General features: G+C 42.6%; 1 protein-coding gene across 1 annotated transcript in view; it reads right to left on the minus strand.

Annotated features, from left to right (window-relative positions):
* LOC146654736 (uncharacterized) overlaps window positions 1-21768 on the minus strand; it is a 34316-nt gene extending 12548 nt beyond the window's left edge. The window contains exon 1 of the mRNA XM_085379675.1: window positions 21578-21768. The gene's annotated coding sequence lies outside the window, so the exon portion shown is untranslated. The remainder of the gene's footprint in view (window positions 1-21577) is intronic.
* Between the last annotated feature and the right edge of the window lie 740 nt (window positions 21769-22508).

The raw sequence follows: 22508 nt of genomic DNA on the forward strand, positions 1-22508 counted from the left end.
CTTTGGATCGAATCAAATCCACTGGACTTTAAACAAAGAGTAGTAGTGTCAGCCACTGGTTTTGTGTTCTAGGCTACCGGGTTATTTATGCGTTTTGTGACATGACATGAGGTTATGGTACGTACCCCTACCCTAGATCAGCCGTGCCCAACCCCCGGGCCTCGGACCGGTACCGGTCCGTGAGTCGTTTGGTACCGGGCTGCGAGAGTTGAGGCTCAGGTGTAAAATGTATGGTTTTCAGGGGTTTTAGCGGTTTTTAGTGTCATTTTGTTATCGTTTTTATCGTTTACTCGGTTTTCCTGGGTCTTTTCACGTGTGTTATGAATAAATCTTTTTTTCGGTACCGGTACTAGCTTTATTTTGTATTTATCAACGACACCTTAAAAGCCGGTTCATGAAAATATTGTTGGGCATAAACCGGTGCGTGGCGCAAAAAAGGTTGGGGACCGCTGCCCTAGATTTCATGAGCTGGAATACAGCAGGTATCACGAGGGTCCAACAAGCCCTAAAAAGTCAGGAGCTGGACTTTACAGGATCTACCTGCGTGAGGGAGGTCTGGCACAAAGGTCTCAATACTTACCAGAAATGCAGATGTGGGGCACACCTGGGCCACACATTAATTGTTATTTATTGATTGCTTAAGCAGACCAGAGAGGGGTAACCCTAACCCTTCATGTCTGCATCTGAAAGCCGTTTCAATCCCGTCTTTAAAGCTTCTAACAAAGTCTGAAACTCGTCTCACGCTCCTCATTTGCCGTAACGCTGAGCTTCAAAACTGACATAACCTAACAGACCGTTCTTTACATTTTTAATAAACTGATTCAAAGAACACTGAACATCAGCATTGAGCCAAGGCCGTCAGAGAGCGGACAAGTGCTTCAAATAAAACAGGACCGGTGAGAAAAAGTTGCTCTGCTGTGAATTAGAGGTGACTGATCATCTCAACCACGGATTCATTAAACGGGATTTAAGGATTAATCGCACGGCGACACAGGAGAATAGAAATCCTCATCACTGCAGCTTTAAACAGACGTTATAGCATCAGTTGATCCAACTTTCTGCTGGGTTCTACCTCGATGTTTGAGGCACGTTCGCCCACACGAGACGAGCTGGGGCTTTGTTTCAGTCGCTCTTTATTTTGGATGGATTGTGTTTTTGTTGTGTTTCTTGCTGGCGTCTGATTACGCTGCAGCAGAGGAGCATTAGCGTGTTGGATGGTGGATGTGAGGCTGAAGCCCCGAGGTGTTGGAACAGCATCAGACAGAGGACGACGACAAAATGGAGGGAGGGAGCGAGGAAGGGGAGGAGGAGGAGTGGCGCAGACATGGGCTGATTGTGAATCCGCTCTTTCTGTTCGTTTGCCTCTTACCATTCACCTCCGTCTGTCTGGTTTTTTCTCGTCCGTCTCTTTCGTTCTCGTTTGTTTTCCTCTCTCTTGCACTCGTCTTTATTCTCTCCCTCTCATTAAATCTTTGTCTTTGGGTGTTTTTGCCTCTCCTTTCATGCTGTGTTCTCTTCTGTCTCTTCCTTTTCACTTTAATTCATCCTCCTTCCTTTTTCCTCTCAGCCACATTCAGTTATTCATTTCACTCTTTCCGTCTCTCCTGCCGTCACCGTCTCGTTTTTGCCTTCATGTCTTTTGCGATGCCAGCTTCTTCTTTCGGCATCTTTTGTATCACGTTTGTTCTCGTTCACCTTCCCATGTCTCTCCATCTCTGACTTGATCTTTTTCCTCCAACCTGTTTGTCAGTCTTCATCTCTCCCGGTTTATCAGCTTTATATTCATCTTTCTGATTGTTAGACCCAAATTCACCATTTTTATTTATTGTAACCGAGCACATGTCCCCATAACTAGTCAAATGATACATTTAAATGCTAATGTCCTCAATGTTTGCCACAGGAAGTAGGAGTCAGCCACACATTTCAGCAACATTTAAAATCTAATTGATTCAATCAAGCATAACCTTCACTCAGGTAGGTCATGAAGTCAAGCTCGGCAGATCAGCTCATCTGGTTTCAGCCCACATCATCTGGTGGTTTAGCAGACTTCCTTCTAGACATATCAATGGCAAATATCATAAAGGACACTGAGCCAAGATGTTTAAGACCACCTACATTTGCTTCTGCAAGCCGCTTGGCAATCCACCACCACACTACTGCGTAAAAACTCAACACCACAAGTTCTGGAAACTGAGAAAAGTCCTGAAGCTCGAGTCTCCTGAAAGTATTTGAAGAAATAATTAAAATTTGGTCTAATGAAGTAAAGAGAATGGAATCGACCACAGTGTTGGTTCAGACCTGCTACAGTTGGGATCTATTTATGTTAATTTAACCTACAGTCACATCTGCAACCAGCTGTGCAGCCCACCTCACCCCAGCCTCCCTTTTTAAAATATTGTTCCTGACTTTATAAATATCATATCTGCCGTCATTGCCTCGTTCTGCTCTGAGGTCTTGGGGAAATATGAAAAAATAAAATCTCTTTTGATTACACTGCTCCTGACTGGTACGAGAAAACGACCATCTTCGTTTAACATGAGCAACGACCGCTATCGTGACGCCGGCATCTTGGAAAGGTTTAAACGAAGGGAGTGGATGTGGTGTAGTTTGTCAAGGTCAAGTGAAGACTCAAAGGACCAACAAGATGTGTTGCGTTTGTGCAGCTGTGAGTTAAGTTGAGCGTTGTCGATAATAATACATTTTAGGCACACGAAGCAGCTGGGATGAGTCACCTTCTGTGCCGGGCTGGTACAGACTCACTATGATGCAGTCTGTCTGTGAGCACCGTACGGCCGGGAGTCAAAGTTTAACTTCATGCAAAAGATCGAAAGCACACAACTGCACTTCAATTCCAATGGAAAGCAAAAGCACAGCTGCACAGTCAGAGCTTAGGACGTGTGTAATATGTGGAGTCAAAGCACAACACTGACTGAGTGAGACGCATGAGACTCGAAACCTCTTTGTATCGTAACTGTAAACACAGCAACACTGCTGCGAGCTGAAGCATATTTCTAATTCATGAACTACCAATTTGGAACAGCAAATACAGTTTGGGAGGATGTAAGGAATTCATTTTTATCAACGTAATGAGAAAACATTTTAATGAATACATCTGAAAGCTGCGTAGTGTTCACTAGCAATTTACTTGATTTGTTTTCCATCAGTCTTTGGCAACTTGCAACAAACATCTTTATTATTTCAGAGCCAACTCGATGCACAGTTAAGGTAAGATAGCCGGACGCAACATTTAAACACGTGTCCACACAAAAGTGGAATCAATTTTGCCTCTGTAGCTTTATATGATTATGCTGTAGGTGAGAGGAGAGCTAACACTGCATGACGGAAGCTAACAGCAAAGCATCAGCAGTTAGAAAGCATTTCACACTAACATGCTAACAGCTTTTCTTGCACTGTGATTAAAATCTGCTCCACTCTTTGTGCACGGAGGTGTGCTCGCAGTGAGACTGAGAGCAGGAAAGGAGAAAACCATGTGACTCGAACTGAAAGCAGTAAGACGCTCACGCTAACCAATCAATGAATAATCCAAAGGTTTATGTAAAGCCTGGTTTATGGTTTCAAGTCTTATTTAAAACAACATGATCCTCATTTTACACATTTTGGTTTAGATTACCACAAAACAAACATGGCGGCTGTGAAAATGCTCAGTTAAGGAGTCAGAGGTTGGACTTTACTAATCAGTGGCTCTGTCAATGTTCAGTATGTACATTTTGTAGATTACCTGACAGAAAGGGAACATTTAATCCATCATCTACGCCAACTGAAGCAGAAATCTAATATTTATGTACCAGTGAATTAGGGCTGCCACGATTTGTCGACTAGTCACGATTACATCGACTATCAAAATCGTCGACGACTGATTTAATAGTCGACGCGTCGTTTGAAGCTTTGTAAGATCCCAAAAGACGCAGGAATAAGTAGCAGGATTTAAGAGTGTAATACCGGACTGAAACAGAAGATGGCAGCACTGCATGTACAAGGATGCCAGCTGCCGTTAAACCCCGAAGAAGAAGAAGCTGTGTCCCAGAATTCATAGCGCAGCCCAGCGCAGTTTCCAACAATGGCGGCAGCTAGTTAGTTTTAATATTACTCTTATTATTCTTTCTGGGTCACAAAATAAACGTTTAACATTTTCAGGCGAGAATGTAGCTGTGTAAACCTCAAATATCTGCTCAGTTTATCAAGACACCACATATTTTCAAAAGCGCTCCGACGTTTTCGGAGACGTCTGTTACCCACTAGCTCGATAGCGAGCCGGGGGCTAGGCTAACTAGAGCTGTGAGAACACCGGACTCCCGACTAATCGTTTTCAAACCCACCGCCGTCTTTCGCTACTCAGGTTAAACATGATATATGAGTCACTTAGATAACTTAAAACTGTTATTGTTTGGCTTTTTTCAGTGTTTTATTTGTTCCTGAGTAAATCTGTTTGGCTGAGATTAAAGTTATAGGTTTTACACAGCTGAATAAACTTAAAGCAGACAGCTGATTATCAGAAGTGTGAGATGCTGGAGAATTTACTCCGGTGTCCTGTTATATTTTAGATAGCAAGGAGTTTATTAAATTTTAATGAAATTTGCAGATTGTTTCGGTGAAGTTTAATAAACCATCATCTTGTCTTTATTTTTAGTTAGCACCTTAAAGACTTAAAGCTGTAAGCTAATGATAGTTATATAAGAGCAGATGCTGCTGGTGCAATAAGCTGTAGTTTTACGTCCAGTGGATGATGATCTGATTAGTGACTAATCGCAAAAATAATCGGTGACTAGTCGACTATCAAAATAATCATTTGTGGCAGCCCTACAGTGAACACCATCGTCTCCCTTCTCACCTGTCTGCAGAGATTTACTCTGTTCATATTAGAAAGTTTGAAAGTTCTGGAGGTAAACCGTCGCTGGCGCAGATAACTTTGTCATCATGCGAGGGCCTTCGGCGTCTCTCGGGTGCATTTCCAGCTGCATGTGTTTTCACTCTCTGTGATGGCAATCTAATCCTGCAGGACGCCCGTTAATGCAGCTGTAATGGGGGTCAATGGGGAAGCGTCAGAATGGCCAATCACAGTTTTCCACTTCACACTGCGATAATAGCCCTCCTCTTCACACCTTCCTGATACCAACATGGACACATAAAAACACTCAGTGCTGCATCCACACACAAATACAGCACTCAGCTTCCTCACCTAACCCTTCGCAGGTTTCACACTCACTGTCAAGCTCCACATTTAAACCTTCTGAGGAACTGAAGCGCTCGTGGATACTTTTACTTCCAGTAACGACAAAAGTATGGTTCACTGCAGCTGCTATTCACTCCGATTCTGTTCTGATCTGTATGAACATGATCAACAACACAAATACTGCCCACAAAGACTAAACCAGCTTTTACTTTCAAGACATTTTCCAACCTGCAACGCCTAAGTAGGCATAGCAATCTCAGTCCACACCCACCCTGTTGCAGGAGATGGCTCCGCCCACTGTGCCTGGTTCTGCCAAAGGTTGCTTCCTGTTAAAAGGGAGTTTTTTCCTTCCCACTGTCGCCAAATGTTTAGTCGTTTGATTGCTGATTATGATTTGATTTGTCAGCATAACCTAGTCTGTACCTTTCACTACAATATAAGGTGACTGTTGTCCTAATTTGGCACTATATAAAATTAAAATTCAACGTTAAGTTTAAGTAGAGTTTCATTGTTAACAAGTAGATTTTTCCTGCTGTCACATTAAAGGAAATGCCTGAGGTTAATGAAATAAAGAGACTGTTCTTAGTGAAGCAGAAAACACAGCAGGAAGCCGATGCTGATGATTCAGGGCCGTACAGCATGTCGCTCACATTTGAACCAGATGGACCGTTACATGTATTGAGGGGCACATGTGTGACCAGGACGTATCCTAAGATTCAAGCAGTCTTTGTTTTGCTCAACAGAAAGGTTGAAAACACAGCAGCAGTGCAGATGAAGCTTCTGGTGGAGCCGCTTCACATTCAGCACTGCTTTCTTTTATAGAGACGGCAAACCTGAAGTAAAACTTGAAACTAAACTTCTGCTTATTCAGATAAACTGCTGGTTTAGTTTAAGTTGATCTTATTTTTTGTAAACGTAAGAATACAGATGTCCTTCCTCTCTTTTTCTAGAAGACAGCAGCATGCAGCAGGGACTCTAAAGAGGGCGCGGTGTAGCCTTCACATTTATTATAAAGCTGTGTCACAGATTAAACAGGCGACATAAATCTACAGTATGTTGTAATGTTATACATAAAGCTGAGTATATAAAAAAGGCTCCAATGACTCGTCGTGTGACTTGAATTACTCAGCTATTTTAAAAAAATTTTTTTTAAAAACTTGATGCAAACGACTCAGTTGTCACCTTGTAACTAGTTTAATGTCGAGGCTGAGTCTGTGTACACGTTACTGTTTGTTTTACACAGTGAAAACTCTACAGTAAACCTACAGTAAACCTACAGTAGAATATAAGTGCATGTATGTAGATGAACTGTTACGTGTTTAAATCAGCAGCCGTCCCACTTTCCATCGCTGTCATACCTCCAATAATCAGGGGAGCATCTAAAGGGGGGCACGGGGGGCACTGGATTCATTTCAAGGCTTTAGTAACATTATTTGCAATTTTTAGATTAATATAAAATATTCATGACACACACACACACACACACACACACACACACACACACAGCCCATTGATGAGCTACATCATGGTTTCCTGCATTAGTAAGAAAGCTCTCCATTTTACTGCATTTGTCATTATTTTTGCATTTATGAAAATGTTCCCTTTCAAAAATATTAAGTAACAACAAAAGGTTTAGTTGCTTTTAACATCTATTATGTGCAGTTAAACTATTTAATTGATGTTAAAAGGCTTGTGTTTCTCTTTTTAATAGTTATTATTGCTTTCTCATTCATTGATAGAATAAATAATACTGAATTACTGTAATAGTTGAAGGCTGCAGCCCTAACATAAAGTAATGTTTTATTCATTCATTTTCTGTCCCTGGGACATTATGTTGGAAATCTCTAAAGTATAATCTCAACAAATAACATGCTGATCATTGAAGACTTTACAACCTAACTTTGATTTTTAAATATATTTATACAGGTGCTCGTCGCTCGCGCTCTTATTTGTCTGGTTATTGTTTAGTTATCGGTGACAAAGATGGTCCACAGCTCAACGCCTGATCAGAGAGGATTTGTGGGTAATCTATTTAGTAAGTCACAGATGACATGGAAACACAGGTTCCTGTCCAATAACTGACTCAGCAGTCGCCGCTTTACCTGGAAGCTTTTGTGGAGGTTAGTTGTTGTTAAAGGGAAGCACAACAACAGCAAAAATAAGATGTGCCACCATTTTACCCGTCACACTGCTAATTTACATAATTCCGTTAGTAATTGAGTAGATTTTACCCCGACCTCATTTTATTTCTGGTTTTACAGCAAATTAAATTACTCTAATTTGGTTTAAGCTGCATGTGAAGCAAAATGTCCAACACACAAACATCTCCAACAGCTGAAGGCCACAATTCCTGCTGCTCACAAACACCACACTATTCAGTCCAAAGTGACAAAAGCCCAGTCTGACAGCGCGACGTTAGCACACACTTAGAAGTAAAAACCTCTGCTTACTCAGTTTGACGCCAGCAGAGTGACTTCATTGGAAAACATTTCAGAATCACGTGGTGCAGACTCGTTACTGTCCAGTGGATGTGTTGGGGTAGAAAAATAAACTTTCTGATAAAAAAAAAAAAGCAGAGGCTTCTTATAAAACATGCCCTTAGTGAAAGCTAGCTTTCTTCTGATTGGCTGTCCAGTCTGAAAACAGGTGGGCGGGGCTTCTGGGTCTCAGATGACCATATTAGTAAAATCCACTGTCTAAGTTATCAGGTGACATTCCAGGTGATGTGAGGTTACACTCATGAAATATCGAGCCCTGAACTCCAGCAGTCTGCAGCGCTTTGTAATAAAAACCATTAAATGAAACCAGGCCTGCAGGAAAAGGTCCACTTTACAGAGCTGACAGAAGTACAGCGATAACGAGCCAAAATCTTCCTCCAGGACACAGTAGCTGCCGAGGGAATTGAACCTGTGACCTTTGAGACGGAGGCCGAGCAGCTGAGACGAAGGCAAAAGCATTCACAATTTAACTGCCTTCAGACAAACAGCTGGACGACGACAACAGAGAGATGATCAGGTTTCCCAGGACAGCAGCCTTTACACAGCGTGATGCATTGAAAGTGGAAAAAATCAGGAACTAACCTTGATAACATAACAGAAAACTCTGTCTTTAATATGCTGAACGCTGTACAGACAAAACCAATTCAACCTCATTTGACAACAGATTCCGGCGCCTGCTGAATCAACAGCCTGAGGATGACAGATTACAGAGGGAACATGTAAAGTCAAAATTAAAGGCTGTGGATTTGTCCCTCATGCAAAAACCTCGTATCGTCACAGGCATGTATAGGTTTGTATTTTCACTCCACGCATACCATTAAAAACCCAAGGATAAGGTGGGATTTAATGGTATTAGTATTCCATTAAATAAAAAGGTGTACGTTTTTAACCACGCATCCATCAAACACCAGACAGTTTCCTCTGTTTTCATTGTAGATAAAATATTAAATAATGGAAAACTGAATTTTTAAATTCAGATAAGAAGAGCATGCAGGCAGGGTGGAGCGGGTGATTTGTGACTGGCAGCGAGAAAAGGAAAGGGAAGGTTTGGAGATGGCGGCGCTGACAGAAAGACAGGAGGCAGCGCTGAAGATGTCCAGATTTTTATTAGGAATGACCACGATGGACGGGATCAGAAATGAGTCCATCACAGGGACGGCTCAAAGTCGGAGAGGCTGAGATGGCTTGGATATGTGCGGAGGAGGGAGAGAGGATATACTGGACTCCAGCTAGCCAGGAGGGAAGAGGAAGACCTCAGAGAAGACTGATGGATGTAGTGATGAAGGACGTGCTGAGGGTTGGTGTGATGGAGGAAGATGCTGGGATCACGTGGAAGAAAGAAACTGTTCTGTGTTTTCACCACAGATAAAGAACTGAAAACTGTTTTTCATTGTTATTATATTAAACAGAATAAAAGTGTTGTTTTGTCCACTTGTTAAACAAGAGAGAAAATATAGAAGTAGTCCACAACGACTGAAAGCTACCACAGAGCGAAGCTACCTGGGCTTAAACCAGCGGCCGTCTTCAGTGTGTATAAAACCGGCTCCGGCACACATGTGGTCATTTCATTTCTGGCTTCAGAGCAGCAAACGTATCACACTTCACAAATACGCAGCTTACTGTTGCACCCAAACACTTGAGCCATATTTCAACAGAACCAGGGAAACTGAAACCAAAATCTCGAATGGATTATTTGAACAAAAACATGGACTTTACCTCAGGAGTTCATTTTGCCTCGTTTCGTGTGCTGGCAGGTAACATCAGAGCATTTGGTGGATTAATCAGAGCCCAAAAATCCCACACAGCGTCCCAACACATGACAGAAGAATTTAAATTCAATCAGCTGCTCTGATCGCCTTGATTACTTGATTGAGACTAATTACTTCTTTGTTCCTTGCTGGTTGTAAAGTTTGTCCCTGCTGGCCACCATACTGTGAGACTGTGAGCCAATCAGATCAAAGCAAAACGCAAAGCAGCACATTTTGATTGATTGTAAAGCCAGGAGCTGATTTCACAGTGGGAGGGTTTAAGGACAGGTAAGGAGGCTCCTCAGAGGTGTTTCCTGTGAGTCTGAACAGAAAGTGAACCCTGCCTCTGCTGTCTGAAGGTGCTTTGGTTGGATTAGCATTACTGGTTAATTTAATACATTTGAAACTATTTGTTTATGATAATTAGTCTGAATAATTTTGGTAATATATTCAGTAATAATTTCAAACACTGGTTTGCTGCTGAAATCTAAAACCCAGTCAGAGATGACGGCACCCCAAACATGAGCATCGGCTTCCTTTGCTAACCCGGGCCTCAGGCTCTGAGCACGCTCACATAACAGCAGGACGTCACATCATTTTGCTCACCTGCAAAATAACTGAGTGCTGCCCGCTTCACAGACATCATAACCACTAAAATTATGACAGCAAAAAACCAGCTCAGTTGCTGCGATTCGGACGACAGCCTGAAGATGGAGAAGATCAAGCTCAACGTGAAATGCAGCTTCAATATTCTCTGCGATAAACGGACAAGAAAGAGACAAACACATCTTCCAACCCATGTTCAAACAGGCTTAACAGCCAATTAGGACCAAACAGAAAAGTGTAAATATGCATTTTCTGAGTTATCAAATGAAAACATAAAAATTCAGTCATATTTCAGTTTGCACTGCTGCAGCTTTACTGCACTGCTTCCTCCGGTACTCGGACTTAAGCTCAGCAGAGCTCGCTTGCTTCGTACCGATTCTGAAATGTTTCGAAGGCTAGTTCACGTCACTAGTCACTAATGCAATTAACTGCAGGCTGCTGCCCACGACTGTATGAATATGAACATTTAAAAACAGCAAGTCTTTATTTTTTTGGAGGATTCACAGGTCGCCTGGGAGCTGAGCGTGAATCGCAGCAACATTACTGCTCTGCTACAGTGTGTTAATAATTTAAAATGAAACATAATTAGGATAAAGTTATTGACTTGTTTTAAGAGAACTTGTTGAAATATTTTTTAACAACATAACAAACGTACTTGGATCAAGTAAAACTTCAGCCATGAACATGACGTTACGGCAAGCTGTTAATAAGATAATGGTCTGTAACAGGAATCCTTCCTCTTACCCATAAAATCATCAGATTTACAAACATGCAGGTTGTGTGAGTACTCTGTAATATTCATAGCATGGCTGCAGTTTCTTCTTGATTGTGTCTTGGGGGGTTTACAGTTGGACATGGTGGTGTTTTTGCATGACACAATCATAAAGTCAAATAAAAACAAACTGGAGTCTTCAGATTCTCCATTTTATCCAACCAAAATCCAAAGATACTCCGGTTACCAGCGAGGAAAACAGCACCTTCACATTAAAGAACCATAGAAGAAGAAATAATCTGCTTTTAGACCAGTTCTTGATTCAATCTGTGTCAATGAACTTATCTAATTGGCACCAGTCTCCCGTGTCCGGTTGTTGTTAAAGAACTTGAAAGCTCCCCATAAGCTGCACCTTCCTTGACCAAAACAAAGATGGCTGCCAGAAACAGAAACCGCTTCCTCGTTTGCATAAGAACCGATTTACTCTGTCTAATAATTTCCCAGATTTCTGTTATTTTTTAAACTAGACTTTGAGCTCGTCGTGGTGCGATTCGCCTCCGCCAGCTTCAGCCACGCACTTGTTGTTGTTGTTGTGGATTAAAAGCCGGGTGTGTTCCTGCAGCAGATTGCCCTCGGAGAGAACGGAAAGGCCTTTTAGTGTAAAGGTATTAAGCCCAGGTCTAATCCTGAGCGAGGAAAGCAGCCAATTTAAACTGGATTCAGCCCATGGGACCACACAGTCTCTCTGCTGCTGTCTGAGAGTTGCCTCCATTTATGTCTTTATCTCCCCTTTGTTTTTGAATATTTGACTGTAAGGATATGTGTGGTGACGTCCTGTCTGTAAATTCAACAGCAAGAATGAAAAGCAACAGGAAAACCTGCAGGGCTTTCTCCTGTGAATACCAGAGGAGCACACTGTTGGTTTTGGTCTTTCAAAATTTAGTGCTATACAACGCAGTTAAACAAGAACAATGTTTAGGATTTCCTAGCGTACTGTGCCAGGACAAAAAGCAGAAGTTTGTATTTACAAAGACAGCGCAGCTACAAGACTGTAAGAGCTGAGAATTCAGAGCTTTCTGCAGCTGACCCTATTGGATGTGTGTTTCTGGGACTTCCTTTCTCAAGCTGCGAAATATCAGGGGAAGAATATTTAAATCCAGTGTGCAGACTGATTTAAATACTTATTTGTTGATTTTGAAGTGAACTAACAGTACCTGGATTTAGACAACGGCACAATTTCTTTAAATCCCCCATAAAATCACAATTATTTGGGCTTTTTGTGATACTTTGCCCCGTTTAGTAAATCTGGCCCCTAATGTCTGCAAAGGAATAGAAACAAGCATTGTCACCCAATTCAATCTGTTTTCACCTCAAAAAATGCATTCTGGGTAAACTTTAAAGGGTCACACCACCATGCAGGACAGTTGGCTGCTCATCTTCTAGCCTTGCATCCACCTGTGTCAGGAAAATGAGAAAGTTCTCAGGGTGTTGCATTTACAGAAGAAGAAGCTTGGCCAATGAGTTAACCGTTTGAACCTAAATATCAATTTTTAGTGCCATCCATCCATGTAATGCACCACTGGCTGGGCCCTTGTTCATTTGTACTTTCATAGGTGGTCCTTTAAAAAAACCCAAACAGCTGCAGTTCTTCAACAATCCTCCCAAAAATGCAAGACTTCCTGCCCTTTCTTTCCCTGAATAACCAGGAACAAACGCTCTCATCTGAACCAGCACACACAAATCTTTCTTTCTTTTTTGATGAAGGAGTTGAGAATAACGGGACCCTCACTGCGCTGCACATGAAAGCCTTTTCAGAGCACCCCTCCTGCTCCTGATGCAGAACTACGACAGCACAGATAATTAGGGAATTGTATTTTGAAAATATAGGTCTGCATGGTAATGAGGGCACAATGCTGAATCAAAAACCCTTCAATTCAGCTCAATCTGCCAAAGAGCTGCAAAAAGGAGAGTAGCTACAAGGCAGATAAAGAGAGAGAGGGGGGAAAACACATTACTACTGTGGATTAAAAACAGATCACACGTACAGTGTTAAGTCTCCACAGGGCCGTGACATCTGCAGAAATGCAATAACAACACAGCAACCCATTCAACCACTACAAGAGCAGAGAAAGACAAGACACCGCTGTCCTCCTGATTCATCCTTCAGTTTAAAAGAGCCCACAAAAGAGGGTAAATATCCCCCGAATGCTGACATGTTAAACAGTTTGCCCTGAAACTCAAGGTTGTTGGATTTGATAGCAACGCCTCTCAGTGAGAAATAATCAAATCCAGGAAGGCAGGGCCAGTTTTGCACAGCAGAGCCAACGTTTTACCAAAGAAAATGAAGATATGAGAGAATATGTTTAGTGTCCTTTGTCCCGCAGCAGATGAGTCCCTGAGCCTGGTTCAGTCAGAGGTGTATCCCGTTAAAAGGGAGTTTTTCTGTCCCGCTGTCGCCTTGCTCAATGGAAGCCCCTTTTTTATTGTTGGGGCTTTCTCTGCATTATCGCAGGTTCTTTACCTTACAGTGTAAAGCACCGTTAGGTGACTGCTGCTGTGATTTGGTGCTATGTAAATAAAACTGAACTGAAACGTCTATGAAGCACACTGGCTCTTAAAAAGCTACACTAGTGCTGTTTTGCACATGTGTAACCACACGTATACAGATGGACGATTTGGTTTGTGACACGGGGTTTGTTTTAACCCAGACCACCATCTTTTTTAAAGCCTCCGGTGAACCTGAAGTAGAAAGGACAGACTTATTCTTATACCCCACCACCGGCCTTACAGCCACTGAGCGCAGACCTTATTGCCGTTAAAATTAAAACCATGAAACAAGCTCTCTGATCTAAAATGCTACCCTGATGCACGGTGGGGCCGCGGGACCACCGTCACCTTCACCCTGTCTGCCGAAGGTAAAACAGTTCAACTCCAGGCAGGTGTCTGGCTCTGACACTAACCTTCATCTCTGACCACAGAGTGCAGAGGGTCAAGAGACAGGACGATTTCGCTGAGCCATAAAGTTTCAAATGACACGGCACATGCTTTAAGCATGTTAGATCCATCTGCAGGAGCAGCAGAGACCACACACAGTGTCCTCACACGGGTTTGCCTGTGAAGGACTTCCCTCACACATCTTCAGTGTTGACATAAAAACTTGTTTAAATGGATTTGCAGCAGAACCAGCAGTTTCTGCTGGTTTAATCAAAATCAAGTCTAACAAACACAATTGATCCAAAATGTATCCGAAAATCATCTGACATGTGACCCTTGCTCAGCTCAAACTTAATATGTAATTTTTGCAAACCTATAACATTTCCAGTTAACACTTATTAACTTCCAATTAAGTTCTCTTCCAAAGAGACCAGTTGCTCATTAAGTGAATATACGAGAACTCACGTGTGAGCATTAACCAAATTCCCCAAACAATGCTTGGAAGTCCTAATAGAGTAGCTTTGCATGATTCACAACTCAAAATAATCCTTCTCAGTTCTGAGGGAACTCAGTTCATTCTATTTAAAACAAGCTGTTTTAGCTCCTCCTCCTTTAAGCCGATTGTCTTCTGATTGGCTGTGCCTCACAAAAATCACAGAGAAAAGCATATTCGGTCTATTTAATGATTTAATAGTCACAGTGGAAGATTTTCTTTTCTTTGCTCAGTGTTATTTCAGCACAACTCATGAAATTAATCTTTGATACACTTACAGATAAATTTAATCTGGGTAGATTTATGTTTTTCCTCAGACTGTATCCTCTTTGGGGATTTTAATCAATTTCTTTCAATCCACTTTTTACTCACCATGCATTCTTAAAACCCATTCATTAGGCACCCATAATTAATAACTCACATATTTTTTTAAACTTTGAATCCTGGGAGAAAAATCTGTCATATTTTCCTTTCATTGGCTGCCCCTCGTAAGCAAGTCTATACTGCAGGTGGGCGTGGCTTCTCTGCGTGAATGACCATATTGAGGAAATCTGCTGTCTGTGACATCTAAGAGTAAAACACTGAGCACTGGGAGCAGAGAGAAGTCTGACCTTCGGTTTCAGGGATTACGTGTACATACTCTGACCTCAGTATTCAAAACTTTGCCCATGAAGTAAGGAAAAGTCGACTTTAACAGAGAGTCCATGTTACTGCAGGCCCTCCAACAGCTCATCCACCTCCTTCACACTACAGGCATTTCTCACCAAAAGCTCAGTTTAAAGGGACATTCTGTGTTTTCTCGTCCCTGTCCATAGTGGCATCATTATAAGAGCCTATTATGGCGTTCCAGAGGCCGACTCACAGACTAAATGCCTTGTTTCTGTCCGCCATGGGAGATTTCTATAGAGCCTGAACTCCCTCCTTCAACAGAGAGGCCCCTTCATCGTCCTGCCCTCCTCCTCCTCCTTGCTCTCTTCTCCCTCTGACACAGACGAGCCTTTATCTGCCCATCATGTGCTCGCTCTCGTTCTCTTTTTTCTCCGGCCTGACCCTGTTTTCCGCAGGCATGCTGGGTAGGATTTGGGGGGAGACACACACACACACACACTCTCAGAGTAATGTGGGGGGGAAAGGCTGATTTGGAAATCCAGCTAAATATTTTATCCATGGCAGCGCTATCTGTCTGCGTAGCTTAATACCGATTTGATGTTATCTCTTAAGTCTTTCCAGCAGAGGTTTTCTTTTTTTCCGCCACATTTTATTTTCTGGTCAAATAATCTCTTCATATCAGCCATTCAGCATCAACTGTTGTTTTTAGTTATTCCCAGTTTGTTCTGGAACATCTCAAAACTTCCCCAAATCACTTGTTTTGTTGGATGAACAGTCTCAACAACCACAAATATTCAAAGAAACAAGGGGGTGATTATTAAAAGAAAGTTTGAGAGTTTCTGGTTAATTCTGCACCTTTTCTAATGTTATCTCTTCAAAAGATTTTAACTCTTCTTAAAATGTTAAATTCTCAGAGGAATGTGAACAAAATGCAGCAGAGCATTCCTTAAAGACATCGTGTTTGGACTTTAGTTAAATTAAGTTAAATATTTCCTTACTCATATATTCTTCAGCTTTGAAAATCCAGTTTATTTATAGCCCAAATCCAGACACCTGAGTGTCTGTGTCATCCAGTATGTGCCAATATAAAACCCTTATGACTGGGGTGCTTTAGAAATGGCGCTGTCACATCCACGTCCATTCACTTCAGTGTTTTTAACTCTTTAACTTATCTGCAGCACACGCTGGAATCTGCAGCTCAGACGACAGTGAGTCGAGCTGCGTCTTCACCTTAAGTTGCTAACCAGCCCGTTCTCGTTCTGGGGAGTTAAGGTGACAGGGCGGTCATTCCAAACTCATCATTTTTCATCAAAGGGACAGATCTGAATCAAACAGCAACCTTTTTGACTGAAAAATGAAGCTAATGCAGGTCCTCTAATGTTTATGTCCAATTCTTATATGCAGCCTACAACATTACAATCTAACCCAGTACTGTTTCCTCCACCTGACCAGGCAGTTTTTAGAGCCAAAACTTCCTCACCACTACTACAGCTTTCCAGTGTGCACCTTGCAGGTCTCCCTGCATCCAACGCTGCTGTGTCAGCTGGCACCTTTGCTAAGCCACAGGTGATGTCTGACGAAAGCTGTCATCATGTCACACTTTCAGGGGGAGTATGTGATGTGCCAACTAGCTCGCAATCACAATGCTAATACCAAAAAATGAGCAATGCATAAGCTAATATATCAATCAATCAGCATCCGACCCAGAAACGCAGCGCTGGTCAGACACTTCACATCCTAAACTCTGTTCCTGACCTACCAGAGCGATGCTGCAGATACATCGCTGCAGACATGCAGAGCATTACATAAATCAAACATACTGAAAAAGAATACGCTGTAAGGTGAGAAGTTTAAAAAATGAGCATGACTAAGCTAATCAGAAATCAGGGTTTAGCTGTATCCCAATGATTTCCCATCGATGCTAAACAGGTGACCTTTTAATGGTAAAGATGAGCGTATACGGAGAAACTCGTGGATCCATCGTAGTCTTGCATGACAGTAAAGCGAAGACTTTGCACATGTTGTGCATTTCACTGAATTTAAAACAACCACATGATCCACGCGTGACCAGAGGAAACAATCCTCTCCTCTGCGCTCGCCGCGTTCGGCATCTATAGATCCATTTTGTTCGCGGTTAGCTGCGATACGTGATGCTGAACACAGCGTCCTGGGTTCCCACAAAACTTCTGTCATTTATATTTCACTCACTGATTGATCATTATCACCCTCAACTATTTTGTCTCCTTTAATCTTCCTCTAAATGAGACCTCCTTCACCACTTCTCATTCCTCCCTTCCTTCCATTTATTACCCTTCTCTTATTTCTTCACTCCTTTCCTCACTGTCTCTTTGGCTCCTAATATCCTTCTGCTCCATCTTTCATTGTTAACATCTTCCTGTTTCCTTTTGTGCCTTCTTTCTCCTTCTTAACCTCATTTCTTCTCCTCATTCTTACCCTTTTCTTCTTTTTCTGTCTCTTTAATTTGCCGTGCCATCCTCTGCATCGCTCTCTCCTTTCCTTTATGCATGTTCCTCCGCGTATAAGCCATCATCCATCCTTTTGCTCCTCGTCATTGCTTCCTGCCCATTTCTCTTCTTACTTTCGCCATTTTAACCCCAACAATAATTTGTCATTTTTGTCTATCGTTCATCTTCGTCGTCCCGTCTTCTCGTCTCCTGCGTTCGTTCATTTATCTCCCATTCATCATTCAGCCCATTAACCTTTGCTTATCAGCTAATTAGTCTTCTTTCTGACACAAGCTGGGACTGCGTGTGTGCTGAAGGTGACCATATCGTCTTGGTACTGAGTCAAAACTTGAAATATGTTTTTAAACGTTATACTGACTGTGCAACGATGAGCAGCCTAGGGTCAAAGGTCAAACTAAACGTTCGACATGTTATACACAGATTTTTGTAAGAAAAATCAGAACTGGGTGTGACATCACAACTGGACCAATAGCTGACATCTCTCTCTCTCTATTAGTGATTATTATTTATCCCCCTTTCCTGCAGACAAACAGAGAAATCTTAATCATAAATATTTACTAAATGCCATTAATTTGGTGAAAAACTTATGTAACGCAACTGACATCGGCTCTGACTTCAGTAAATGCCGTTTTATTCTGTGCCGATGTCAGTGGACATCGATGTTTAAAACAACCAAAGCTAATGGCGACATTTTTCCTCCCTTTGATCGTTATGTAAAAACTGCAGCCTTTTAGCTTTTTCAGATCTTTAAACATTTATCTCATGAAAAATTTATGTGATAAATGTCAGATTCTGACATCAGTTTTATTCTTTAACCATATCAGCAAACATACAAATATTCTGCAGATTTATTCATACTGGTATGTACAACAGTTTCCTCCCATCGGCAAAAGCAAACTAAACCTGTTTGTAAAATGTAAACACTGTGAGTTTGGGTTGGATGCTGATATTTTGACTTTGACTGTTGAGTTCTGATTATTTTTAATGTTTATTTTGGTTTTCTAGTTTTTCCACTTCTACTTCTTTCTTTATGTAATGTGCAAATATTATAAAGCCACAAAATCCAGGCAACATCAGGTAAATATCAGGCGCTAAAATCAATAAATCTATAGATGTTGGACGGATATACTGACGCATTTGTGTGAGGAAGATTAATCTATTTAACTGAAACTAAACTAAAGGTGAACAAAATAAAACTAAACAATGTGTCATAAGAAGAGTATCATTTAAATTAAATAAGAAATATAAAGAAAAATATAACAGAAACAGGAGAAACTATGTGAGAATTCAGTTTATGACTAATATTCAGACTAAAGTAACTACTACATTTTTTCCCTGATAAATACCAATATATATTCTAATAATCTATTAAAAACTAAACTAAAACTGAATGTACTTAATAAACTTATGGAAGCTAAATTTAGTACAAAATACATAAAAAATACTGCCCTGTGTCACAACACACTTCACTTTGATCACAACTCCAAAAACACTCACACTGAAAGTTTCCTCTGACTTGTTTCAACCCCTCCACCACCCCAGCATCCACCTGTAGCCTCCAGGCAGACGTTTACTCATCATGCACCAATGTTTACATCCATCATTAAAAAACAGCAAGCCTGGAGTCTAAACACCAAACTCTAAATTTAATCTGCTGCTGTGACAAATCAGTCATTTCAGACATGAGCCGTCTGAACGAGGAGACGCTTGGCTCTCCTAGCACCATTTAGCAAGGAGCAGTGCACCAGACCACCTGATGGCACCCCAAAATACATAAAAATGGGTGTAACAATAGGCAACAGTGTTATATCACATAAAAATACTGTTGTAGCACAGCTGTATGCTTTAATTTCTTCTTTTTTAGCATCTTTCAGTCAGAGGGAGCTGAAAGGATTTGGAGTGCTGTCTCAGGGTTGGTTTGATTTTAGAACCTGAAGGAGCGTTTGGACCTGTAAATGTATGACGTCAGACTTTCCAAGCAGATAAAACAACCCTACATGTGCGTTAGACCACAACTATCTATATTTTATCCTGTGTGAATGTGAAATTTGAGTTAAAATAAGGTGACCTCTCATTCTTCACTTTTCCTTCCTTTTTTCCTTTCTCCTAGCTCTGTGTCCTTCTTCCCTTTCTAGTTTAACTTGAACCCTAACCGTCCTCCCACATTTTTATTTCCCCTCTTTTCCTCCGTTTATTTCCACCATGTTCTGCTAGAAGCTGCATGAGAGAGAGAGGAGTGCACGAGCTCTCCTCCTCCTTCTTATTTTATTTATTTATTCTTTATCCGTCAAAGCTCCTGCAGCGTGTGCGCGCAGTGGAAAATGGAACATAAGTCTAATGAGAAGGAGGCAGAGGGAAGGAGGGAGGGAGGCGCGCACACGAGGCCCGAGGAGGACGACGAGGGGAGGAAGCCAGCCAGCCAGCCAGCCGCGCGCATGCTCGAGACAGCAGGTGCCCGAGCCCCCGATGAAGAGGGGGAAAAAAACTAATTTGCATTGCTAATGAGCTCCTCTCTGAGCCTCCTCCCCCCTCCATTTTGGGGGGCAAAAAAAGCTTCTAATATGGCGACATGTTTTTAAATCGTGTGCCCCTTCGTCTTTCCTCCCAAACACACCAAAGGAGGGGAAAACGCTTAAAATCCTACCACCATGTTGCAGTTTTAAAGGATAATTCTGTAAGTTATGTAGTAAAAAAATCCAAATCAGAGCTGAAACACTGCAGAAATATGAACAAAGCGATAAAACATGATGATGCAGAAGGTCAGCAGACTTCAGTGTTTACTACACCTGCTGCAGACACACTTCACATCGATGCAAGAAGGACAGAAAAATATCAGCGCAAACATTCGCATTCAGCTCCAACTCGACACAGTTCAATGTGTCTTTATGAAAAGCTTTATACAGGGAACAATGGACGGCACATGGGCCCCCAAAACAACCGCTAAATGATCGATTAATCACCACCTGGTAGTTTAATCATAATCAAGATAAGCAGCAAATGAGTGAGGGGTTCATGGCTTTACGATCAACAACAACAGAGAGAGGGGGGCTCGCAGAGAATCCATCACTGAGCAAAACAAGTGAAGCGCCAGATTCCCAACAAGCACGTCGTTGTCTATTGTTGGAAGAAGAAAAGAGTGGCATACTTCTCACTTTTAACCCCCAGCCTCGACACATCAGGGCCAACAGGACGGGAAACAGCCGATAGTGACACTACATACACGAGTTTTCCCGCTTTCCTCGCGCTGACCTCGTTTACGTTTCTCACGTGCACGCTGGGCTCTGATTGTGATGTGATTCTGTCTGTCGCCATGTGCGCACCATTTTTTTTTTTAAACACGCGCTTCATCGAAAATGGCTTAAAGACCCTCACGCGCCCTCTCCCCTCCCCGCCCCCTTTCCAGTCTCTTTTCTTCCTGCGCGCGCATTCAGACTGAGATTCTGTGTTTATTGCGCTCGCTGCTGCCCGGGCGCGTAAACAACCTCACGCGCCTCGACGGGTTGTTTTTTAAATTATTATTATTTGTTCTAATTCACTGATTTTATTTTTGTGGTAGGATATTCTCCAGACTGCACGCGCTCAAAACAGAAACACACACAGGCGCGCGCGCGCGCGCAAGTAGGTGATGACAGATACACATGTCAGAGCCACAGGGACCGACCTAACCGTCCGTCAAACGCCCCTTGGAGCCGCGTGGAAGCACGGAGAGACATTAACAGCTCCGTGTGACATCAAAGTATCAACCGCAAGCCCCGCGCGAGTATCATCACCTATCACACACAGCTCCTGTGAGGCTCCATAACGTCACAAAAACACGGCAACCATCCTGTGTCCCACCCCCCCCCAACTCAATTAAAGAAAAAAAAATCTATGGAAATAAATATATATAAACGTGTCTCTTTGCAAACAGACGCAATTGGATCAAAGGCTTTTTGGGCACTAGCGCGCGCGACGTCGCCAAACAACAGCCCCTGCTCATTGTCCCCCTCCGCAACCGTCACCGCCGACAAAAACAAGCCCTCGCACGAGGACCCCAGATCAGCACACCCTCACTGCCCCGCACGCCACCACCACCACCACTACTACTACCAGGTTAATATGACCGTTAAAGGCTAATTACCCGCCGGCTAATCGCCATTAAACACACTCCTGCGACCTGTAGCCTCCAACTGCAGCCGAAATAAAAGCCTCCGCTCATTAAGAGGTGAGCAGGAAAACATGAATAAGACGCCAGAGATGTGCCACTCGGCAGAGTGATGGTCAGAGTGGAGAAATGCAGAAATAAAAGAGGCAAACAAACCTCCTTTCGTGTGCGTAAATCCGTTTCCAGGCGCGTGGACAGAAAGGTAATACGCTTGTTGTGTTGGACGGGAAAAGACGCTGCCGGGGCTAAATCCTACCAGCCATCCTCTCTCTCTCTCTCTCTCTCTCTCTCTCTCTCTCTGTTGCTCGCTCGCGCGTCTGCCTGCGTCGTCGCTCTCTCTCTCTCTCGCTCAGCCAATTGTGTGAGATGAAATTGGCGCGAGGGGTTGAGCAGCGGGACGTTGGCAGGTTCTTCTCTCTCTCTCTCTCTCTCTCTCTCTCTCTCTCTCTCACACACACGCACCGTTCACCTCTCAACGTTATTTGGTTGCCCCTAGCAACCACCCCTTCTGCGCCCCTTGTCCAGGAGCCCCATCATCTCCACCCTCACCACCATCACTTCACCCGACTCCACCTCCTTAGACTGCCCAAAAAAAAATGTTTCTGAGAAAATGTGAAAATGATTTTTCTCTCCATCCCTCGTGCGAGGGATGCGCGTGCAAACTTTGAATTAAAAGAGAGAGAGATGAGTGAGAGACAAAGGGAGCAGATGGAGTGAGATAGTCAGCGGCGCTCCTCTGTGCGCCAGCAGCTTACAACTCTCCCTGTGGTGGCTGCTCCATTCACGCTTCACGCATTGTTTTCCATCTTTGTGTGTGTGTGTGTGTGTGTGTGTGTGTGTGTGTGTGTGTGTGTGTGTGTGTGTGTGTGTGTGTGTGTGTGTGTGTGTAGGCCGGAGAACAATGGGGGCAAAGCATCAATGCAAGAAAAGAAGAAAAAGAGAGAAGGGTGCAGGGCGAGGTGGCCCCTTCCTCCTCGCCCTTCTGGATGGATGCAAACTGCATTTCGTTGCCCTGTACCTGTGCATGTGCAATGACAATAAAGTTGAATTCTATTCTATTCTATTCTAAATTTGAAATATGCACAAA

The sequence above is a fragment of the Rhamphochromis longiceps genome, linkage group LG14 (assembly GCF_057381845.1).
Source record: "Rhamphochromis longiceps isolate RC_006_pf linkage group LG14, R_longiceps_female_GT1.1, whole genome shotgun sequence".
Taxonomy (NCBI): Eukaryota; Metazoa; Chordata; class Actinopteri; order Cichliformes; family Cichlidae; genus Rhamphochromis; species Rhamphochromis longiceps.